The sequence below is a fragment of the Stegostoma tigrinum genome, chromosome 6 (assembly GCF_030684315.1).
Source record: "Stegostoma tigrinum isolate sSteTig4 chromosome 6, sSteTig4.hap1, whole genome shotgun sequence".
In the NCBI taxonomy this organism is placed as follows: Eukaryota; Metazoa; Chordata; class Chondrichthyes; order Orectolobiformes; family Stegostomatidae; genus Stegostoma; species Stegostoma tigrinum.
In genome coordinates this window covers 35,391,854-35,415,236 of record NC_081359.1, presented here as the reverse complement: position 1 = coordinate 35,415,236, position 23,383 = coordinate 35,391,854, and the positions used below count along the sequence as shown (strand labels likewise).

Sequence of the window (23,383 nt, the reverse complement as noted above, 5' to 3'; positions counted from 1 at the left end):
TGTGGTCTGTGGCCACTTTGAGGCAATAAGGAACATACCACTGGTTTCTTTTGGTAGTCAGGGCTTTCTATCTTTCTAAAACTCTTCAAAGAAAATAATCAAATGAATGTGATGATTGGAATTCTAAAATTTGCTGCATAAGTGTATCCCTTCCTTTCAAGTTGGACAAAAGCTCCTGTTCTGAGAGGTAGTATCTCACACAGAATTATAGACCATAGAACTGCACAGCATAGGATTAGGGCCTTCAGTCCACAATGTACTGAACGTGATGCCAAATTAAACTAATCTCTCCTGCCTGCTCTGTTTCCATTTCCTTCCATTCTTTGCATGTCCATGTGCTTATCTAAAAGTCGCTAAAATGCCCCCATCATATCTGCTTCCACGACCACCCCAGCAGGGTGTTTCAGCTTCCTACCACTCTTAATGTAAAAAAACACTTGCCCCTCATTTGAACTTACCCCATCTCACCTTAAACGCATGTCCTCTAATTTTAGACATTTTAACTCTAGGAAAAGGATTCTGACTGTCCATCCTACCTATACATATCATGATCTTATAGAATTCTGTCAAGTCTGCCCTCAGCCTCCACCGCTCCAACAAAATCAATCCAAGTTTTTCTAGCCTTCTCTTAGAGCTCATACCCTGTAATCTAGGCAACATCCTGGTAAACCTCTTCAGCGCCCTCTCCAAAGCCTCTGCCTCCTTCCTCTAATGCAGTGACCAGAATTGAATGTAATACTCTTGTAGCCTAACGAAAGTCTTATAAGGCTGCAACTCGACGTCTTGACTTTTGTACTGAACAACAAACACAAGCATGCCATATGCCTTCTTTAAAACCTTATCCCCTTGAGTGGCCACTTTCAAAGGAACTATGGACTTGAGCCCCAAAGTCCCTCGGTATATTAATGCTGTTCAGTGTCCAGCCACTAACTGTACACTTTTCCTTAACATCTGATCCCCCAAAGTGCAGGACCTCACCCTTACCTGGACTAAGCTCCATTTGCCCTTTCTCCGCCCAGTTCTGCAACTGATCTATATCCTGCTGCATCGTTTGGCAACCTTCTGCACTATTCACAACTTCGCCAATCTTTTTAAAATCTACAAACTTGCTAACCCACCCATCTACATTTTCATTCAAGGAATTTATACATATCACAAACAGCAAAGGTCCCAGTACAGATTTCTACAGGAAACCATGAATCATGGACCATCAGCCCGAAAAACACCCTTCCACCACTACCCTCTGCCTTCTATGGACAAGTCAATTCTGAATCCCCATGGTCAAAACACCATGGATCCCATGCATCTTAATATGCTGAATGAGCATACCATGAGGGGCCTATTGAAAGCCTTATTAAAATCCATGTAGAACACATACACTGCTCTACCCTCGTCCATCACATTTGTCACCTCCTCTAAAAACATAATCAACCTAGTAAGACATGATATACCTGCACAAAGCCATGCTGGCTGTCCCAAATTAGGTCATGGTTTTCCAAATGTGCATAAATCTTATCCCTAAGAATTCTCTCCAACAGCCAACCACCAATGTGAGGCACAGTGGTCTATAGTTTTCTGCATTATTCCTATTTCCCTTCTGGAGCAAAGGAACAACATTAGCTATTCACCAGTCCTCCAGGGCTTCTCCAATGACCAGTGAGAATACAAAAGTCTTGGTCAAGGCCCCAGCATTTCTTGCCTGTCTCAATAATCTGTGGTAGATACCATTGGGCCATGGGGACATAACTAATTGCTCTTCAAGAGACCCAATGCCACTTCTTTCTTGATCTCAAAATGCCTTAGCATATAAGCATGCTCCACACTGATCTCTCTGTCCTCCATTTCCATCTCCTGGGTGAATACTGATGCATTTAATATCTTAGCCACATCATCTGCCTCCAAGCACAATTTCGTCCTTTATCTTTGAGTGGAACATACCGGACCTGAACTCTGATCAGCAGGTCTTTAAGTAACTCCCACATGTCAAATGTGGATTCTCCTGATAATAACTCCTCCCAATTAACACTCTCGAACTCCTGACTAATATTGATGTAACTTGCCCTCTCCAATTTAGTACCTTGCCAAGAGGACCTGACTTATCCTTGTTCATAGATATCTTAAAACATAAAGAAATGTAATCACTGTTCCCAAAATGCTTTCCCACTGAAAGGTCAGTCACCTGGCCAGACTCATTAGCCAGTACGAGGTCCAATATGGCACCTCCACTCATTGGACTATCTACACACTGTTTCAGGAAACCTTCTTGGATGCAGTTAAATTCTGCTCCATCCAAGCCTCTTGTTCTAAGGGAGTCCCAGTCAATGTTGGGGAAGTTAAAGTCAGTTAGTATGGCAACTCTGTTTTTTGTTGCATCTTTCCATAATCTGCCTATGCATTTACTCCTCAATGCCTCAGTGACTTTTGATGGATCTATTGTATAATCCTATCAGCGTAATTGAAGCCATCTTATTTTTGAGCTCAAGACATATTGCCTCAGTTGATGCGTGCAGGTGTAACATTCTCCCTGATTAGTAATACAACTTCCCACCTCTTTTACCTTCCTTTCTGTCTAAAACTACAAAACCCTGAAATGTTGAGCAGCCAGTCCTGTCCTTCTCTCAACAAGTCTCTGTAATGGCTACAACATCATCGACCCATGCACTGATCCAGGCTCTAAATTTGTCTGCCTTACCTATAATACTCCTTACATTGATATAAACATACTTCAGCTCATTAGTATCATGGTGTTCATTTACCTGTCTCTGCCTGACCGTTTTAACGAGTGTTTCGAATGCCTGGGATTCTTTTTAACTTCTTCTTGCTCACCGAATTCCCTGCTTGAGTCCTTTCCTGCTTTCTTAATATTCCTCATGAGCCTCATCTGATTTTAGCTTCCTAAACCATAAATATGCTTCCTTTTATCTTTTGAAAAAATGCACAACCTCTGATTCACCGGTCCTAGCCAGTATCATCCCCTCAATTCCTCCGCTTGCTAACCTGCTGCTCTAGTTGCCTGCCCCCTGCCACTCTAGTTCAAACCTTCCCATGTAGCACTCGTGAACCACCTTCTGAGAATTTTGGTTCCCCTCCGGTTCAGGTATGTGTCCCTCTTGTACAGGTAACCCCCTGCCCCAGAAGAGGCCAAAATGATCCTAAAACCTGAAACCCTGTCCCATACACCAGGTCCTTAGCCACACATTCAACTGTCCTATCTTTCTGTTCCCTGCCTGACAAGTGCATGGCACTGATAGTAACCCAGAGATTACTACCCTTGAGGTCCTGCTTTCCTAACTTCCTGTACTCACTCCAAAGGACCACATCCTTCTTTCTTCCTATGTCGTTGGTGCCAATGTGCAGCACAACGTTTGGCTGCTCCTCCTCCCTCTTAAGAATTCCGTGCAACCGCTCAGAGACATGTTTGACCCTGGCATCAAGGAGGCAACACACCACCCCAGAATCTCGAACGCAGGCACAGAAATGCCTGTCTATACCCCTGACTAGTGACTCTCCAATCACTATCAGTAGTTTGGATATTACCAGTTTTGCTCTACAGCAGAACCAGTTGTCGTGCCACAGGCCTGGCTGATGCAGTTATACTCCCCGAGAGGCTATTCCTCCAACAGTATCCAAAATGGTACACTTTTCAGAGAGAGAACTAGCCAAAGGAGACTCCTGGACTACCGGTGTGCCTCTCCTGGCAGTCACCCAGTCAAGCTCCACCAAGGTTTGGGCCGACCAAAGAGAGCCTTTCACCGAGTCATCCAGACACAGTCAATTTTAGTTGAGCTATGCCTCCTGGGGAACAGACCATAGAGCACAGAGACCTGCATCATGGAGCTGCTCAGGTTGAAGTTTGACAAAAAGGATTTCATCTTCCTCCATTATTCCTTTGCAAAGTCACATTCCAGAAGGAGATGTGTGACAGAATCATCCCCACCGCAGACACTTCGAGGGCGGCATGCAGTGGCACCTGTTGACCAGGTGTACATAAAGGATCTTACAAGTGGGGCCCTTCTCACCACCAGCCAAGCGATGCCTTGGTGCTTGTTGGCAAGTTCTCGTGATAAGGTATTCTGCCAAAAGGCTTTGACGATCTGCTCAGGCAACCACACAACAGGACCCACACTCTCCTTTTCCCTCAGAGTCCTGAGGATGCTGTGTGGTGGCCATTTCCTGAGAGACTTGTGGTCAAAGGCGTTTTTAATTTAATCCTTTAGTATCTCTGTTAATATATGAAAGTAAAGGATACTTCAGTCAAATTCATGAAACTGTGGCAGTACCCTTCCCTTCAGAAGCACATATTAGCAAAGATTTTGAGGAAAGTGTTCTTAGTGAGGAGTGGGGCCCATGGGGAGCACATCAAAAGCTATCATTGATTTTTGGTTTTCAAAAGAAAAGAATGCTGCAGGCCTGCAGCTTGAGAAGATGCACATTTTAGGGATTCTGCCTCCCATTGGAAACACTCAGTAGTGGGATAACATAATCAGAAAGTTAGGAATGTTGTTAGGTCAGATATCTGCAGCTAACATCTGAGGGTCAGTGACCATTTTATGAAACCAAATATACACCAAAAACTAGATAAGTAAAAGCAAGGTGACCTTTACTCGACCAGCAGTACAAGAGAAACTTGGGCAAACCCATTGACAGCATTACTCAGAAGTGTTTCTCACCTCTGAATAAAGGAGGATTGAAACCAAATTGGGACAACAGAATTCAAGCTTAATACAGTGGTGCAACAAAAATTATTGCAAACGCTTTTGTCTATACCTTAGACAAAACGTGCAGTGCAGAATGTATGTTGCTAAAATTTTAAGGGCCAAATTAAGATTTTAAATGGAATCCTCATTTTTAAAGTTTCAAGCCACTTGTCTAACTTAGACATTCCTCTCTGGGAGTAGGCCATAGTTCCCGGCTTATGGTGGTAAATATAACCTTAACGTATTCTGTATGTCAAACTTCAATCCTATACTAAATTGCTTATGAGTGAGGAAAATACGATTTCCTCAGAGGAGAAGCAGCAATCAGGTTTGATTCATGAGGAGAGAGCTCTAAGAAACCAATTAATTGTTATGGTTAATGCTGGAATTTTACCCACAATGTACTGAACGTGGAACAGTCCCTCTTCCGCACCTACACTGGCCCTAAACCCCACCTCTTCCTCCGTTACATTGATGACAGTATCGGCACCGCCTCATGCTCCCCAGAGGAGCTTGAATGGTTCATCCACTTCACCAACACCTTCCATCCCAACCTCAAGTTCACCTGGGCCATCTCCAGCACATCCCTCACCTTCCTGGACCTCTCTGTCTCTATCTCAGGCAACCACCTAGAAACTGTTGCCCATTTCAAGCCAACGACTCCCACAGCTACCTAGAATACACCCCCTCCCACCCACCTTCCTGCAAAAATTCCATTCCCTAATCCCAATTCCTTCGCCTCCACCACATCTGCTCCCAGGATGAGGCATTCCACTCCTGTACATCCCAGATGTCCTCATTCTTCAAGGAATGCAATATCCCCCCCGCAGTGGTTGAGAACGCTCTCGACCAAGTATCTCGCATTTCCCGCAACTCATCCCTAACACCCCACTCCCGCAATAATCGCCAAAAGAGAATCCCCCTAGTCCTCGCATACCAAATCTCACCAACCTCCGGATACAATGCATCATCCTCCGACGCTTCCACCATTTACAATCCAGACCCACCACTAAAGACATTTTCCATCCCCACCCTTGTCTGCCTTCTGGACAGACCACTCTCTCCATGACTCCCTTGTCTGCTCCACACTCCCCTCCTAACCCACCACATCCGGCACTTACCCTGCAACCGCAGGAAGTGTGACACTGGCCTCCACACCTACTCCCTCAGCCCCATCCCAGGCCCCAAGATGACTTTCCCCATCAAGCAAATGTTCACCTGCACATCCGCCAATGTGGTATACTGCATCCGCTGTACACAGTGTGGTTTCCTCTACAGTGGGGAAACAAAGCGAAGGCTTGGGGGTCGCTTTGCAGAACACCTACAGTCAGTTCGCAATAAGCAACTGCACCTCCCAGTCGCAAACCATTTTAATTCCCCCTCCCATTCCTAAGACGACATGTCCATCCTGGGCCTCCTGCAGTGCCACAACGATGCCACCGGAAGGTTGCAGGAACAGCAACTCATATTCTGCTTGGGAACCCTGCATCCCAATGGTATCAATGTGGATGTCACAGGCTTCAAAATCTCCCCTCCCCCAACTGCGTCCCAAAACCAGCCCAGCTCGTCCCCGCCTCCCTAACCTGTTCTTCCTCTCACCTATCCCCTCCTCCCACCTCAAGCCGCAACTCCATTTCCTACCTACTAACCTCATCCCGAATCCTTGACTTGTCCATCCTCCCCGGACTGACCTATCCCCTCCCTGCCTTCCCACCTATAATCTCCTCTCCACCTATCTTCTCCTCCATCCATCTTTGGTCCGCCTCCCCATCTCTCCCTATTTATTTCAGAATCCTCTACCCATCCCCCTTTTCTGATGAAGGGTCTAGGCCCGAAACGTCAGCATTTGTGCTTCTAAGATGCTGCTTGGCCTGCTATGTTCATCCAGCTCCACACTTTGTTATCTTTAAATGTAATTGATTGACTTGTTAGTTAAAACTGTTAACTGCAGCTGTTTGCTAACCTTTGATTTTCAAAATATCTTATCTTGTATTAGCACATTCTTCTCATGTCAGGCTACTGAGCTACTCCACCTTGCTCTGTGCATGTTGTTCAAAGTACAGCCTAAAGTACCTACAAGCAAAATTCAATAAAAAGCAAGAAGGTCACAAAGTATATGCAGCAGGGAATTGAAAACTTTCATGCAGGAGGCAAAGGGAGATTACGAGAAAAATTATGAGATGACATCGAGTTGAACCATAAAACAATTTATGTACACATAGGATATTGCTTTCACTGGCAATGCATTTGTAAATTCAGCACACATTTTAATAAAAATGTTCACATTTTGAAAATAATTTGCCTCCCTGTTTTCTGCTCTAGCGTATTCGCAGTTTGCCAATATAACATCTGTCATAAGCAAATATACTTGTGCAGTGTGTTAAAATATGTTTTTTATAAAATTGTTTTAACACATTCATTGATATATTGAAGGCCAACAACTTGCTTGATTTCAATTCAGACAGTAAAATTGAGTCTTCAAGAAAAGGTCGAATTTTTAATCATAACTGTCTACACCTGAGTAACTTAATTTTACTGGAAATGAGTTTCAATGGCAGATAAGACTATTTTTCAATTATAATGATGTAATCTGGCTAGTTCCTAAGTAAATTAAAAGAAAAAGGCAATTTTTGTTAAAAAGATTCTCCTGACTTCAAGATCCTGCTATGGAAGCCAACATGAATGCTCATGTCTGATTTGCTCAGACTGCAAATGTAAAACCAATTCACAAAAATGTTTTAAAAGTCCTAATTTGTTAATTTTTTTTCTCTTCATCAATACACATTTTTCCCTTTTTTGCTATGTTTATTACTTTTTATTTAAACACATTTGAGAGATTTCATTATTAATGTGCATTATCTTTGTGTTTTAGTAAGGACAGCCTTTAAAAAAAATACATCCAAAATTTTGGAAGACATTCCTATCAGTGTTCTAGCATTTGGTAGTTCTAGCTTAATTTTTATAGTATTCTGGAACAGTTGCAAATTAGTGCAATTAGTGAAACACCTAATGATAATTCCACTTGGAACGTGGCCAGTTTTATAGCTAAACTTGGCCACTTTGATGTACAACATTCATGAAATAAACATAAAATCAACTTGTGCTGAGCATTGTGCAGTAATCAGTGAACATCCCACTTCCGAACTTGTGCTGGAGGGAAAATTTTGAAAAAGCATCTTAGGATGATGGGACCAAGGACACTACTCTGAGTAACTACTGCAGTGATGTCTTGTGGCTGATAAAACTGACCTCGAACAACCATAACAATCTTCCTTGGTGCCAGGTATGACTCCAAATAGTGGAGGAGTATGCCCCTGATTCCCATTGATTTTTGTTACAACTCCTTGATACCATACTTGGTGAAATGTGGCTTTAATGTCAAGGGCAGTCACCGTCACCTCATTTCTGGAATTGGGCTCTTTCATCCATTTTTGTACCCAACAGAAATTATCACATTTCGGTCTCAAGTGCTAGAGCTTTATCAAGCATTTTTCTTGTTCTCCATATTGTTTGTTGACTCAGCACAGGCCTTCAGTGCAGCACTGAATGTGGAACCCTCAGAAATATTTTTACCTAAAGATTAACTCCTTGCTGTTTAAAAATAATATAACAATATAACTTCCTCTTTGCTCTAAATGTACAGATATACATCAATATGCCCATACATCAATATAGAGAGATAGTAATCTCTCCTCTGGTTTAATGCTTGCTCCGATAAATTTACTTTGTTTTCATCCAAAGCGTGGTCTCCTTAAAATGCAGTGCCAGAGCTATGGAGAGCTATTGTGGGTTTTCTTGTTGTTACACTTATGTGTATCAAAAAGACACTTTTATAATCATAGCCTTTCCTAAGGATTCAGTTTTGATCATGTAGTAGTTACTTTCTGGAACAGAGTCAGGACAATCTATGTTAACAAAAGGTTTTTGTTAACCCTCCAAAAGCTATTGAGGTGACAGTGATACCAACTGGGGAGTTTCAAGCACACGCTTTTTGCAGAATTGGATTTTGTAAATTGCCTTTTGTTTTAGGTAGTTTCTGAAGTCAAGCTATCTGCTGTCTTTTAGTTTATTGTTCTTTAAGATTTTGTTCCCAATAAAATTTGAACAACAATTAGTGTGACATTCTTCAATGGAATCACCCTGCTGTGTCTGTTGGTAATCTACCTCAATGCGTTTTTTTTGGAAACTCGGCTACTCTCTTGTATGCTAAATGTGTCTTCTGCACAGTGACCTGGCTCACTGAAATTTGGTTTGCTTAAACTCAAAGGCCCAGGTACGAAATCAGTCAATGTGATTGAAGACTAATATTCCATATATTACATCCTTATGACAGTGTCATGACATATTGCATTCTGTTCTTTTAAGTTCAGTGTCCTGTCAGTCTTTCTGATTAGTTTGCATACTTATACATCACATTTTACTCACTTCTGTATCTGGGCATCCAACTTTCTGAGGAAGGGCTACCAGGCCTGAAACGGTCATTCTGACTTTTTCTTCACAGATGCTGCCAAACCTGCTGAGCTTTTCCAGCAGCTTTGTCTTTGTTCCAACTTTCTTCTGGTCTTGACTGTTGCCAGCTTTTTCACAAAATAGAAAGCGCCCCACTTTTAGCTTTTTCCTTAGGTCACAAACAGGCAGCCCAACTTTTCGGTTAATTTATATCCTTTGCGAGTGTTACCAAGGTACAACACATGTCCTCAATCTTCCTAGGTCCCAGTACAGTTATTTGTGCAGCCGACCTTATCCTTAACCCAACCATCCTCTTACAATTACTGAGTTGCACATGACAGAAATAGACAATTTGACCCATCATGCAGATTGTGGTTCACTGAGGAATCAATCTAATCGGCCAGCAGGCTGCCTGTTTTCCATGATGATAATGGCAATTGAGTTAACAACAACAATCAATGTAATTTCCATGGGTACTAAACATCAGTTACTTGCTGGTTACCCAATGCATCATATAACCTCTTCATGTCAGACCCGTGGTTGTTGCATCCATAGAAGTGATGTGTGTTTCTGTGCAGATGCAAGTTATTGAAAAGCTGTTTAATTTCAACTTTTAATTAATGACATCATTAAAAGAAATTAAAACATTAGCCTTCTTGTATAATAAATGGATATAATTTGTGATGTTTTTGCTTTTTTTAATGAGTTCTACATGTAGAATTTCCAATTAGAAGTTTCATGTTACAGATACAATCATTACCACTACAAAATAAAGCAAACAGCAAGTTTCTTAATTCTGTTTACATCAGTGGGTCATAAAAGTATTTCCAATAAGTAAAGAAAATGTCATTTTTTCTCTGTAACTTTCTTGCCCTTTACTTCAATCTGCACTCAACATCCTGATGAATTAAATTCGACTCCAATGTAATGAATTATCACTGACACACAATGTAAAATTTACACAACATACTCAATATTTAAATGCTAATGAAAATACAATGGAATGAATTGTTTCTTTCAAGCTGTTGTTAAGTTATAATTTTATCCTAACTGAGTTGGAGGCACTTGTCTCCCAATCCTGCTATTTTGTTCTATGATGCTTTTAGTGGATACATGTTGCTTTATTTTGTGTACTGCACTCTCAACAGAGGTCAGAGCTCAATTGAATTCTAAACACAATGCAATATTGAGTTAGAGCTGCTCATTCCCCTCACAAAATACAAAATTATTTGGCTTGTTACAAACTTATTGTAAGTTTTAAAATAAATCGCTGCCCTGTTCTCACTGCCTGACCATAGCAGTGATTTCTTTATCATTTTTCTTAACAGTGGAAGCATGTTTCCTCAACTCCCTCTGCGAACTCTGACATTGTAAGGACCACAACACTGTTGTAAAGTTAAGCCAGAAAGAGGGTTTATGCAATGCACCCATGGGCGGGGGTAGGGGAAGGGGGACTACTTTGCATCACAAGCACACTAGCAAACATTCAAAAGAACAAACCAAACCAAAAACTGTCTTCAATTAAAAACAGGGGCTCAGATACTCTGATGCTGATCATTCACCGTGCCATCTATAGTCATTTCTAGCCATTTTTGAGTCAACCTATTTTTCCCATCAATCTGTTCAGAGATGTTATTACACAACTTTAGAGCAGGATGGACTTGAATCCAACCTCCTAGCCAAGGGATAGGGACACTAAACTGTACACAACAGTCCCTTCTAGGCCTGCTTTTATAATTGACCTATTTTTCTGATCAACCTGTTCAAAGATGTTACGACACATCTCTGGAGTAGGTTTGTCTTGAAATGAGGCCTCCCAATCCAGGAGTAGGGAATCCACAACTGGGACACAGAAGGATCCTCTGGGTCAATTTCGTCCTATTTTTCAAACCAACCTGTTCAGCAAAGTAATTACACATTTATGAGCAGGTGGAACTTAAACACAGGCCCCCCTATCCAGGGATAAAAACACTACTATTGTCCCACAAGAGGATTCTCTGGGTCTATGTTATGAAGGGCTCAGGTGATGAGTTCCAGCTTGGCAATCCATTACCTGTTGCCAAGGGAGCTCCACAAGGAGATTAATTAATGATTCCCATGGGCCTTGTAGGAGTTATCAAAGGCACACTATCCACCTGGCACCCGAACTGCCTGGCCCCCTAGCATGATAGTTGCCTTATGTGCTTATTATTTGGTAACAGCTGTCAAAGTGGCTGTCAGGACTTTTACATTTCAGAATATAACAACTGTCTACTATGGAAAGGAGCCATAGTTTGTCTTCCCCTGATAATTTTGCACTTTGATAAAGCTGCATAATGAAAGTAAAGCTCAGCATTTCTGAAAGTGCCTTAGTAGGAATTCTCTCTCACACATGCGAACTTCACTTCTTTCATGAAAAATAGGTCATGAGATTAATACTCCTCAGAAAATCTAGCCCAAAGTAATTACAGATCAACTAATAGAGAAAGGTTTATGTCCTTTCTGGAAGTTGTTGATTGGCTGATCAACAGTTCAGCAGTCATAGACAAGTTCCTTTCTTTAAAAAAATCTCTGTGATGGTCTTGTAAAGAAAAATGCCTTTTTTGGCTTTTTTTTTGCCAAAATCAAGGTTTACTTATGCGTAGCACAAATACAGACTGTTGGTTGCCTTTTGCAGTCATAGCTTGGGGTTGTAATTTTATCAATAAATATTGAAAGGCGCAGCATTGATCCCCTTTTCCAACTGCATTTTAAAATTGTACGGTTAAAAGTTTCAGTCCTGTGAGAGCCAAGTGACCATTTGAGGTAGGGAATTGGTGAGCTGGTGGTGAGCTGTTGCCAATAAGGAAACAGGTTACATTGCAGATCACCAATTGCCTATCATCTAAACCAGACATTGTGGAAAGCCATGCACAGATCTCCTCACAAGACAGCTGTAAATTGCAATTCTATTTAGTAGAGTTTACCCCCTTGCAGACAATCGTCTCTGGGGACAATTATTCCACAATAGTTAGGGTTCCAGCTCAAATCAAGAGGTACACAATGTGTTAAGTGGCTGGCTGACATTAGCTTCTGAGAAACTTCTTGAAGGTTTCTATTAAGTACAATCATAGAATTATAGTAGACACATTGTTTAAAGTACTTTTAAATAGTCACTACAAACCTATATTGATAAGTAGAGAAGGTTTATTAAAGAATTAAACTTTACTTTATTTTAAAGCACTTATGGCAGATTTGATTTAAATGCTATATACAATACTGTTGCACAGATTGTGCAGTAAAATATTTGGTTATTCATGTTACTGTGGATGCAATTAATGTAACTTCTATTAGTGGATGGTTTTCCTGAAGGTTTTTCTTAAACAACATATAATCATGAAATAAACCTTACAGTGATGATTTCAACACGGGCTGGTTCCTGGTAGTTTTGCTAGAAGATACCATGGATCTTCCTTGTATGGAAATTAAAGGATAGTTAAACTTCAGACTTTGCTTGTCGGGAATGCATTCAAGAAGTTAAGGCAGAAATAGAATTAAGGCAGTCTATATGACTTCATCTTATGTCACCTGCATCACAACCATGGGACGTCTCTGCAGTAATGCCGAAGACTTAACCACTTTTAGATGCTTCATCAATGAGTTTCCTTCCATCATCAGATTAAGGGTGGGATATTCTCTGAAGATTGTGCCATGTTCATTACTCCACAGGTGCAGCTTGTGTTCATATGCAACGAGACCTGGACAAAACCTGGGCTAAAGCTAATGTGGCATTTATGCCAGACAAGTGCCAGGTAATGATCATAACCAACAAGAGAGAACTGAGATATTCTCTTGACATTCAATGATAATAGTTCAGTTGTTGATTACCAACATAAAACTAACAGAACCTGAATTGGACTAGTCATATAAGTACTGTAGTGACAAAAGTAGGTAGAGACTTGAGATTCTGTGATCAGTATCTAACCTTCTGACTCCTCAAATACATATCTACAAGGCACAGGCCAGAAGTGCAATGGAATAGTCCCCACTTGCCAGAATGAGTGCAGCTTCAGCAACATTTACAAAGCTTGAACCATGGAGGACAAAGCAGCCCTCTTGATGGGGACCGATCTCAAACTTTCAATATTCACCTCATCCACCATTGGTATATAGTATAGACGGTAGCAGTTAGCATGATTTTCAATATGCATTGGAACAGTTCACCAAAGCTTCTTCAACAGCACTCTGCAAAAGCACAAATACTACCATCTAGAAGGACATAAGCAACTGATACGTGCAAATACAACCACCGCCCTCCTAACCATGTACCATCCTGATTGTCTTTACCATTGTTCCTTTATTGTCATTAGATGCAAGTCCTGGAACATTCTTCCTAAGAGCACCATTGAGGTCCCAAATCCTCAGGCACTGCAGCAGTCCAAAAGGGTGACTCATCATTACCTTTACAAGAGCAATAAATGCTGACATAGCCTAAGACATTCACAATGTGTGAATGATGTTTTTTTAAATCATTTTCCAGACAGAAAAAAGTCTATAAAGCTTCCATGGTTGCTGTTTCAGTCCCCACTGTTTTACAAACATGACCAAAAGCTGGCCACTTGGCCCTTTAAACCGGCTCCATCATTCAATAAGATTATGGCTGATCTAATTTTAAATTCTACTCCGTATTCTTGCATTGTAGAGGCATACAGCAACAACCAGTTCATGCCGAACATAATCCCAAGCTAAACTGGTCCCACCTGCTTGACCCTGGTCCATATCCCTCCAAACCCGGCCTATTCATGTATCTAACCAAATGTCTTATAAACATTGTAGTTGTACTCATATCCAACACATCCTCAGGAAGTTCATTCCACATGCGAACCACCCTCTGTGTAAAATAATTGCCTCTGATGTCTTATTAAAAGCTCTCTCCTCTCACATTAAAAATGCAGCCTTAGTCTTGAAATTCCCCATCCTGAAGAAAAGACAACCACTATCAACTCTAACTATACTTCTCATTATTTTATCAACTTCAGCCAAGTCACCTCTCAACCTCGTATGCTCCAGAGAATCAAGTCCCAGCCTATTCAGCCTTTCCTAATAACTCAAACCTTCCATTCCTGGCAACATTCCGGTAAATCTCTTCTGAACCCTCTGCAGCTTGATAATATCCTTGCCTTAACCGGGCAACCAGAACTGGACACGGCATTCCAGAAGACGCCTGACCAATGTCCTGGATATCCCAAATAATCTTTAATCCCTTGGTAATCAAGAATCTATTTACCTCTGCCTTAAAAATATTAAAAGATTTTGCATCCTCTGCTTTTTGAAGAAAATAATTCTAAAGAAAGGAATTCCTAAGGAAAAAAAAAGAAGATTCCTAACATCTGTTTTAAGTGGATGCCCCCTTATTTTTAAAGTACGACCCCTAGTGCTAGGACAAAATGTTTTAGAAAGGGAAGCTAGCATCTGCTTCAGAGAAAGAGACATGGACACGATGGTCGAGAGAAGAGGCATTTTCTTTCCTGTCGTCCACCAAAAGAGAACATAGCACCAGACACAATCTGTCTGAACACAGGGAGTGGCACAGGTCAATGCATTTTTGCAAACAAAATTAATGCTCATCAGTGCCAAAAGAAAGTCAATGATAGTTTAAACTTTACAAGGCTGCCACCATTTTCTATCCAATTCTTCAAAATTGTCCAAAGCTTGCCACTGCACAATATCATTACTGAGGCTAATGGTCCACACCTCAGGCTGACTAATGCAGCCTGTCTACTCAACAGCTCTCACCCATTGTCATAAACTATTAATCCTTCCTACTTTCTGCACTTCCTACACATTCGCACAGGAGTCCTCACAATCTCTGCTGCTTCTGTACTGCTACTGACAACTCTTCCATCCACTTACATCACGCACAATTTCTCTTTATGTCTCATTGCGGGAGAAAATGTCCCATAAAAGGACCAAGAAGGCAGAGATACAGGCTTGGCTGACTTACCTGTGCAAATACATTTTCATACTAGTAATCATGTCTACAGCTTCAACTGCCGTATTTCTGGTTGGTTGTTTTCTTAGCTGTGGGATCTGCTTTTGAGTCCACCATATCAAACTGAGGTAGCCTCATCGTACATCCCAAAGAGGATAAAAGATGCATTGACAGGTTTTGCTCACCTCTAAGAAGTTACCTGGATAGCAGAGGATTTCTGGCATCCTTCAAACTTCACATACATCAGTGAAGATAAGACCAGGTACTTTCGTGAAGAGATTACTAGCTAAAGGTAATGTGAACACTTTGTAAAAGGTCCTTGCCTCATCTCATATTCCCCACTTATGGCCATTTTGTGTGTCCACGCAGTCATTCATGTGTGAGCACTCCTGTCGAGGTATGGGCTCACTCTGCCTATGTCGTTAATATGGGAGAACATACTCATTCAAAGATCAGTGATGACCAATGCTCAACAACAACCAAACTCTGTGTCATAGAGCAAACATTTTCAGCAAATGAAAAGAATACAAAACTTACTCTGTCCACTGAGAATGTGTTGCCAGTCATTTATTTTCCTTATTGCTCAGTTAAGATTTGATGGAAAATAGTACGTGATCCAGTGTGAGCTCATTTGATTGATTTCTAGTCTGTATCAGGTCATCAGGACGAGCTGTTCCATTCTAATCGTTCATGTACATGTTTGTGATGTTGTCCCTATCAAATTTCAGGGTCCCCAGGTTTGTGTTTAACATTTAATATTCCAAAATTTTCCACCTCAGCCTTTGGCCTGCTGAATAGTCAGGCCTACTGACCATACGTTGAAATCAGGGTGGGGGTAAGCTCTGAAAGGAAACTTCCCATACTGTCCTGTGCCCTCCCATGTGATAACAGATCCCACCCTTAAGTTTGATGTTGCCCAATTTCACTGTCATTATCCCATAAATAAAGCAGCATGCTAATTCAATCACCAGGTTATTTACTACTCAAACCTTCACTTCCCAACTGACTTTTGAGGACAGGCCTGACTGAGCAAGGCCTAGCATCCAAGCTGATGCCATGTCTGCTCCACAACTGATTTCTGGGCTGGGTGACTTGACCTGCAGGACTGACTGTGACCTAATCCTCAGATCAATAGATCTAGGTTGCACCAAGCCAACCCGTTGGACTAAAATCAAACAAGTCCCTCAGCTGAATGTTGTATTAACCCCCAACTGACCCCTTGAACCCACAAAGGACTTGGCCCCTTTGACATTCAAACATGTCTTTTTGATTAAAGCACATGTAGTGAGTTTTCCACATAATCAGGTGGCACCAATGACACAGTGCAACATAGGAGCAAAGGAACATAAGAGTGGGAGTAGGCCATTCAGCCCATTGAGCCTGCCTGGCCTTTTAAGATGGTCTTGGCTGATCAAATAACTTAATGTCTTTTAACCACAATATCCTCATAACCCCAATGTACATTATTGCCAACCAGAAATATATCAACTTTTACTTTAAACAGACTCAAAGACTAACCTTTGAAAGTACTATGGGGTAGATAATTCCAAAGATTTACAACTCTGAAAAACATTCTTCTCATCTCAATCCTTTGTGAATTCTCCTTTACTTTAAATTATGTGATGGTTCCAGGTTCTCCTATCAGATGAAACATCTGAACTCTATTTCATCTATCCCTTCAAGTGTTTTGTAGTTTTAAATGAGATGACCTCTCATGCCTTGAAATTTGAGACAGTATCAGTCTGATTTTACCATAAGACAGTTCTGGCATTTCAGGAACAAGTCTGGTGAACATTCATTGCAATAATATCTTTCCTGAGGTCAGGAACCCAAAACTCCAAATAAACTCCAGGTGCAGGTGAATGAAATTTCCATACAATTAAAGCCAGATTTCATTTTTCCTGTTCTCAAATTCTCTTGCAATAAAAGTTAGCATTCTATTAGCCTTCCTAAAAACTTGCTCCATCTCATGTTAGCCTTCACTGACTTAGTGCCAAAGACACCAAAGTCCCTTTGTACTTTACACTTTCCAACCTCTTACTATTTAAGCAATACTCCACATATCTATCCCTCCTACCAATGTAGACAATCTCACATTGTTTTCACATTACGTTCATTCACCTTACCCTAATCCTGCTTAAGATGGTTTACATCTCCCTCGTAGCCTATATTCCCATGTAGATTTGTATCATGCACAAATATAGAAATTTTATACTTGGTACAAATCATTTATTATACACATTTATTTATTTGTGTGTGTGTGTGTGTGTGTGTGTGTGTGTGTGTGTGTGTGTGTGTCATATTTATATATTTACCTTTATACATATAGTGAACATCTGGGGTCAAGTCCTGATCCTTGTACTACTCCGCTAGTCAAAATCTGCAAAGAAAAGAACACCCCTTTATTCGTAATCCGTGTTTTCTGCCTCTTAACTAAATCATAATCAATGCTTGTACTTTATTTCCTAGCCTATAAGCTTTAATTTTGCTAACCTAATGCCTGTGGGGTCCGTATCAAAATCCTTTTGAAAATCAAAGTATATTATATCCAACAAATTACCTTTATAAATTAATAATTCCAAGAAGTCCATGTAACACAATTTCCTGTTCACAAATCCATGCTGACTACACACTCAGAACATTTTATTTAAGTGTCTAATTGCCATGTTCACTATCATAAATTCTAGGACTGCCAACAACTGATGTGAGGCTAATGGGTCTGTGGGTCATTGTTTTTTTCTGGTGCCCTTTTGAAATTGTGGGTTGACAGTTACCAGCTTCCAACTTGCGAAAATCATTCCAGAATCCATTGAGTTTTGGAAGATCATCATCAATACATTGGCTATCTCTGTTGCCACCTTTCTCTTTTTTCCAGGTGGTCAGAACTCCCTGTCCTCGGCAATGGCCAGCCTCCACTGAAGGGTGACAGCCAGATATGTGATTTTATCCTTCTACATCACAAACCTTCCAGAATCGTCTGAGGCTTTTGTTCACTGGGGTCATGAGCTGTGTTCAAATCATCCAATGTTGTTGCATCAATGCCATTCATTGTGGCCATGCTGGAATGTTTAAAATGCATATATTCAGACAGTCAATGTGCCAGAAAGTCTGACTGACACTGCTCCCGTACAAAACCTTTGGGCTGATTTTAACTGGTTCACCTTGAATCATTGTAAGCTCTTTGACCTTGGTTTCCAATGTTCTCTGCAGCTGTTGGCTGCTTGTTGCTGTTTAATTTAGTGAGGCCATTTTTCAGTCGCACCTGATTTCTCTAGATGTGGGTCAATTTAGAACGTCCAAAATTTGGCCCATGGTCACTTGACCACAGTCTATCCTGTTGTTCCCTTGAGGCATCCAGCAAAAATTGGATCATTGGCTCAGACCACACACTTCTGCATGCATATATGAAGTCTGAGTTGGATGCCCTAACAGTCGCTTATCAAGAAACAAACAAACACCTAAATTTGACTCCATCCAAAAAAACCAAAAGCATCTTCCTACTTCAATGAGACTATAGTTACTTGCATTTGAAGCACTAGGATGGTCTGATAACTGAACAAACCCCCATTTAACTTCACCAGGAAAACCTCAGACAGTGGCCTTTCTGCACTGCAAGTTTTTGTTTATCTCTCAGCAAGTAGTCCTGGACCTTAGAATTTGCCAGTCTGCAACAGAAGCTCCTTTATTCAAAAATATACTTTATTCATGTGGTCAAACACATTTTTCTTTGCAAATTTCTACTGAAGGTCAGGTGATACAGAACAGTCCAATTACTTGGAGCATTCTGCTGCAGCAAGGCCAGTCCCATCTGTGACAGATAGAACCTCAGTATGTAGCGACACTTAGTGTTTGCATACCGAGGGTCTATGCACAGCTTGATGCAGCTGCACACAAAGATAGCCAGCAGGATGAGAGCAACATTAAGTGTGTTTTGTTTCTCACTTCCCCCCAAAAAAATCAAAGGCAAAATCCTTTGCAGAGCCTCTGGATATGCAAGATGGGTGTGTATTGTTGCGTGTACTGTGTCCTGGCAGAAGCATTGCACTATGAGGTGTATGTGACCTCCAAACTGCAATGGTAGAAGTCTGAAGCAAATCATGAGTTGCTCTGAGAGTGATCCTGATGAGCAGATGAAAGTGTTATTTTGTCAAGGCTGGCTTCAATCTGTGAAGTTCGGAGCCAGTCACTGCCCCTGCAGTGCACCATGGGATGTTGATGAAAAGACCTTAAGATGGAGGCCTGGAGAAGAAAGTGGAAAGCAGAGACTGCCAGGTCACTGGTGCAACATTCAAATTGAGAATTGGTGGCATCTAATTTCTCTCCAACGCTGGGGAATTGTGTGCTTCACATAAATGAGAAAAATAAGCTAATAATGCGATGCAAATGTATGAAAACACTGTGCTTGTTGTTCATTAACAAGGTTCCCATCTTACTATTGAAGCCTTAGGGGGAAATCAGACTTGTGTCTCTTAGGATGTTTTTTCATTCTCGCCACATTCTCACAAATTCCTCAGCATCACCTGAAGCTGAAGATCTGGGAAAGTTCTGCCATTGATTTTCAACTAATCTCGACTATTAAGATCTGTGCTTGAAAATTGCGCCTTTCTTGTGATCTTGGTGTGTTTGGGCTGAGCCTCCACCCATTGCCTCAATCCCATTTGCTTGATTCAGCGGTCACTATATATACCATGTGGACTCCTGCTGGCTGCAGTGCCAGTGTGCAGCATGCAGCAGCCCACCAGTGCCATCTGGTGGTGCCTTAAGCAGATTACAGCACCTGAAGAAGTTCTGAACATTAAAGGAGGGATATCTCCCAAAAACGGGCACAGAAAAGGACATGTAAGCTTAAAAGGAGGATGTAAGCTTACACTGAATTAGCTGTCTTGCAAGTAATCCTTTTGCTCACTAGTCTGCCTCATTGTATGATGGACCTAAGTAATTTCAGAAATGCAGTTGTTGAGTGATTGCAAAGTGTAAATCTCATGTCTAGACAAGTACTGTTGATTAACAATTGATTGCAATGTTAGGTATGCAGGCCATAGCTCATCCGTCCTGATCTGCCCTGCAAGCATTTTATCATTGGCAGGAAAGGCATTAACTGATGCATTTGTCCAAGTTAACAAAGTGTAGAGCTGGATGAACACAGCAGGTCAAGCAGCATCAGAGGACCAGGAAAGCTGATGTTTCGGGGAAGGATCTAGGCCTGAAATATCGGTCTTCCTGCTCCTAAGATGCTGCTTGGCTTGCTGTGTTCATCCAGCTCCACACTTTGTTACTCAGATTCTCCAGCATCTGCAGTTCCTACTATCTCTGAAACATTTGTCCAAGTGTTGTTTGTGGCCTTGAAGAAACAGGTCATTGACATTTAAAGATATCCTCCCCATATCACTGGAATAACACTAAGGGTGGTAGGAACAGTGCCAAGTGTCCAAACCGCCAAATAAAATTTGGCAGCAACATGGAGATTCCAAGGAAAGGGAAAGTTGCCTCCAATTTGCACACAATGTTTCCACTTGAATTCTTCCTCAAGAAATGGCTGCAGAAGCTGTCCCTTTCCCTCTACCTTGTCCCTTGCAGAAGCCTGCCCAGGAGTCAACCTTGATGGGTTCCAAGCCTCAGACAAGAACAGGAATTGCTGGAAAAGTTCAGTAGGTCTGGCAGCAGAGTTAATGTTTCAGGTTGAGAGACCCTTCTTCAGAACTGGACCTATGGATGGTGAGTTACCAGGCACAAGATGGTGGTAAAGGTTAATTTGTGTGTGAGGTCCTGAGATCTCACATGAGAACTCACATGGGCTAGATGAGCCTTCAGAAAAACACACTGATGACATTTATATTGAAATGTTGACTATGTGGTCAGGCCAGCCAAATTGCCTTCATATACTGTAAAGTCACATGGAAGTGTTTCGCTCAAGGTTGACTGAGGGCATCACACAACCACACTCTCTACCACAAAAGTGGTGATCAACCCCTTGTCCGGTCAAACTGCCTGCACTGTCTTAAACAAGCAGTGTTTGCTGTCTCAGCTTTAACAACAGCACACAAAGAACCCTCATAATCACTCAGGGTTTCACAGGAAGCTCGAACAAAGGTCTTGAGCTCCACACCTGTTTCTAGGCAGGACAACCAGCTATGGTCCATGCAGCGGTGGTACAGTCCAAGGCCTGGCTCTGGAGCTGGTTTCAGTAGTACTACAGAGCCATGTATTTCTGTCCAATGGTGTTAACGAAACAACTCATCATATCTGTCAGGAGAATCTGCCAATTAAAGAACAGGAATAAATAATGTAAATGTACAATTTTGCTCATATAAGTTTACTGTTAATTAATGTAGATTTAATTGCAAAGCTATATGAATGAAGTTCTGTACTGAAAATAATTCTGTGACACAAAATTGAAAAAAGTCTCTGCAAGCCCCAGATGAAATGCTATGCCTAATTCTGGATACAAATGAAATAGAGTTTGAAGGCTTTGGAGAGGTTATGGAAGGATGCAGTTTGGTCTTTTTGTCACAGATAGAAACTCTTATTTCCTCTGATCAGTATGTTATAATGGGGAACAAAGAAATGGCAAAGATTTTGAATGAATATCATGTATTTGGCTTAGTAATAGAAACCATTCAAAGAGCAAGAGAAAATGAAGGGGGTCATTGGAAAGAGGAATCTAACAATTACATTCAAGGGAAAAATGCATTAGAAAAATCTAATGGAGCCTAAAGTTACCTGGACCTGATTGCTTGCTTCCAAAAGCAGTCGAGAAAATGGATGTTTTGGTTTTGAACTCCAAACTTCTCAATGTATCTAGAGAGTGCTGAAAGCTCCTATCAGGTTGGAAAATAATCGATACAGCAGATATATTCAAGAAAATAGAGAGGCAAATGCAGGTAATTGTGAGCCAGTTGGAGTAATATCAGCACAGGTGCTCTGAGGTAAGGTCACTGGAGCTGAAATGTTAACTCTGATTTCCCTCCACCAATGCTGCCAGTCCTGCTGAGCTTTTCCAGCAAATTCTGTTTTGATTTTGAGTCTAAAATCTATCATTGGGAAAATGCTGGAATTTAGAAAGTACTGGCAGGATATTTAGACAATCAGAGTGCAATTAGACAGAATCAACATGGTTTTGCTAAAGGGATATCATGTTTGATAGATTTGTTTGGGATATTTGAGGATGTAACAAGCCAAGTCAATAAAGAAGGGCCAGTAAATTTTCCATGCTTGGAGTTCATTTAGAGTTTAGAGTTTAAAAGGCATTTGATAAGGCACCACATCCTTCAGATGGTAAGGTCTCATATTATTGGGGTAACATATGTTAAAGGTGATAGATGATTGGCTAACTAACAAGAAACAGAGAGCAAAGATAAAGTGGTCACGTTCCCAGCATCTCCTGACATAACAGTTCATTAGGTGATTTGCCTCCTTCCGTCTCTCTGTTGACAATTCTATCTTTTTGATGGTGTCTCTCAGACTATTTCTTGCAGTTGACTAAAATACTGTCTTAAATTCAGTCTTATACCAACCAAAACTTAAGTTGGTTGTAATCCCAAAACTGTTGCATCATGCTTCTGTATTAGCCAACAGGCCCATCATTGTCACCAAAGTGTGGAGCTGGATGAACACAGCAGGCCAAGCAGCATCTTAGGAGCACAAGAGCTGACATTTTGGGCCTAGACCCTTTATCAGAAAAGGGGGATGGGGAGAGGATTCTGAAATAAATAGGGAGAGAGGGGGAGGCGGACCAAAGATGGATAGAGGAGAAGATAGGTGGAGAGGAGAGAATAGGTGGGAAGATAGGGAGGGGATAGGTCAGTCTGGGGAGGACAGAGGTATTTTAGTTGAAAAATTAACTTTTAATTGCCTCACCATTAGTTCAGATGGACTTTATCCCCAGGTTATGGTGAGCTAAGAGCATTTATATCTCTAGGAGAGCAATTTTGGAAGAGTTTCTGTTTAAGTTTGGAAATGTTGAATCTCCTAAGATCTCCTGTCATTTCTTTTTGAGGTAAGTACCGTTGACTCGATGTAATAATACAAACCACAATAGTCATGCGACATCTTGGAGCAATTTTGAAGAAGTCTATGCACATTTTAAAGATAGATTAGTCTTCTTAGCAAAACATGTAACATTATAATTGTGTCAGTAGCACTTGGTGCTAGAGATTAGCGTCCCTTGAGCATTTGTCTTGTCAGAATTTGTTTCAAAAATCGTAATTCCTAGTGTTTTCATTGTCTGCAATTTCTTCAAAAATAAAGACTATTCTTGTAAAGCCAGAAGTGGTATTTTCTGCCTCTA

The 23,383-nt window shown here is 41.2% G+C and overlaps 1 long non-coding RNA gene across 2 annotated transcripts in view; it reads right to left on the bottom strand.

The window, feature by feature from the left end:
* Window positions 1–12,360: 12,360 nt before the first annotated feature.
* The window catches only part of LOC125453281 (uncharacterized), a 39,128-nt gene continuing 28,105 nt past the window's right edge, over window positions 12,361–23,383 (bottom strand). For both annotated transcript variants that reach the window (XR_007247731.2, XR_007247732.2), the window contains 3 exons: window positions 21,203–21,352; window positions 17,412–17,476; window positions 12,361–12,577 (listed from right to left, as the gene is read on the bottom strand). This is a non-coding gene — a long non-coding RNA (uncharacterized LOC125453281). The remainder of the gene's footprint in view (window positions 12,578–17,411; window positions 17,477–21,202; window positions 21,353–23,383) is intronic.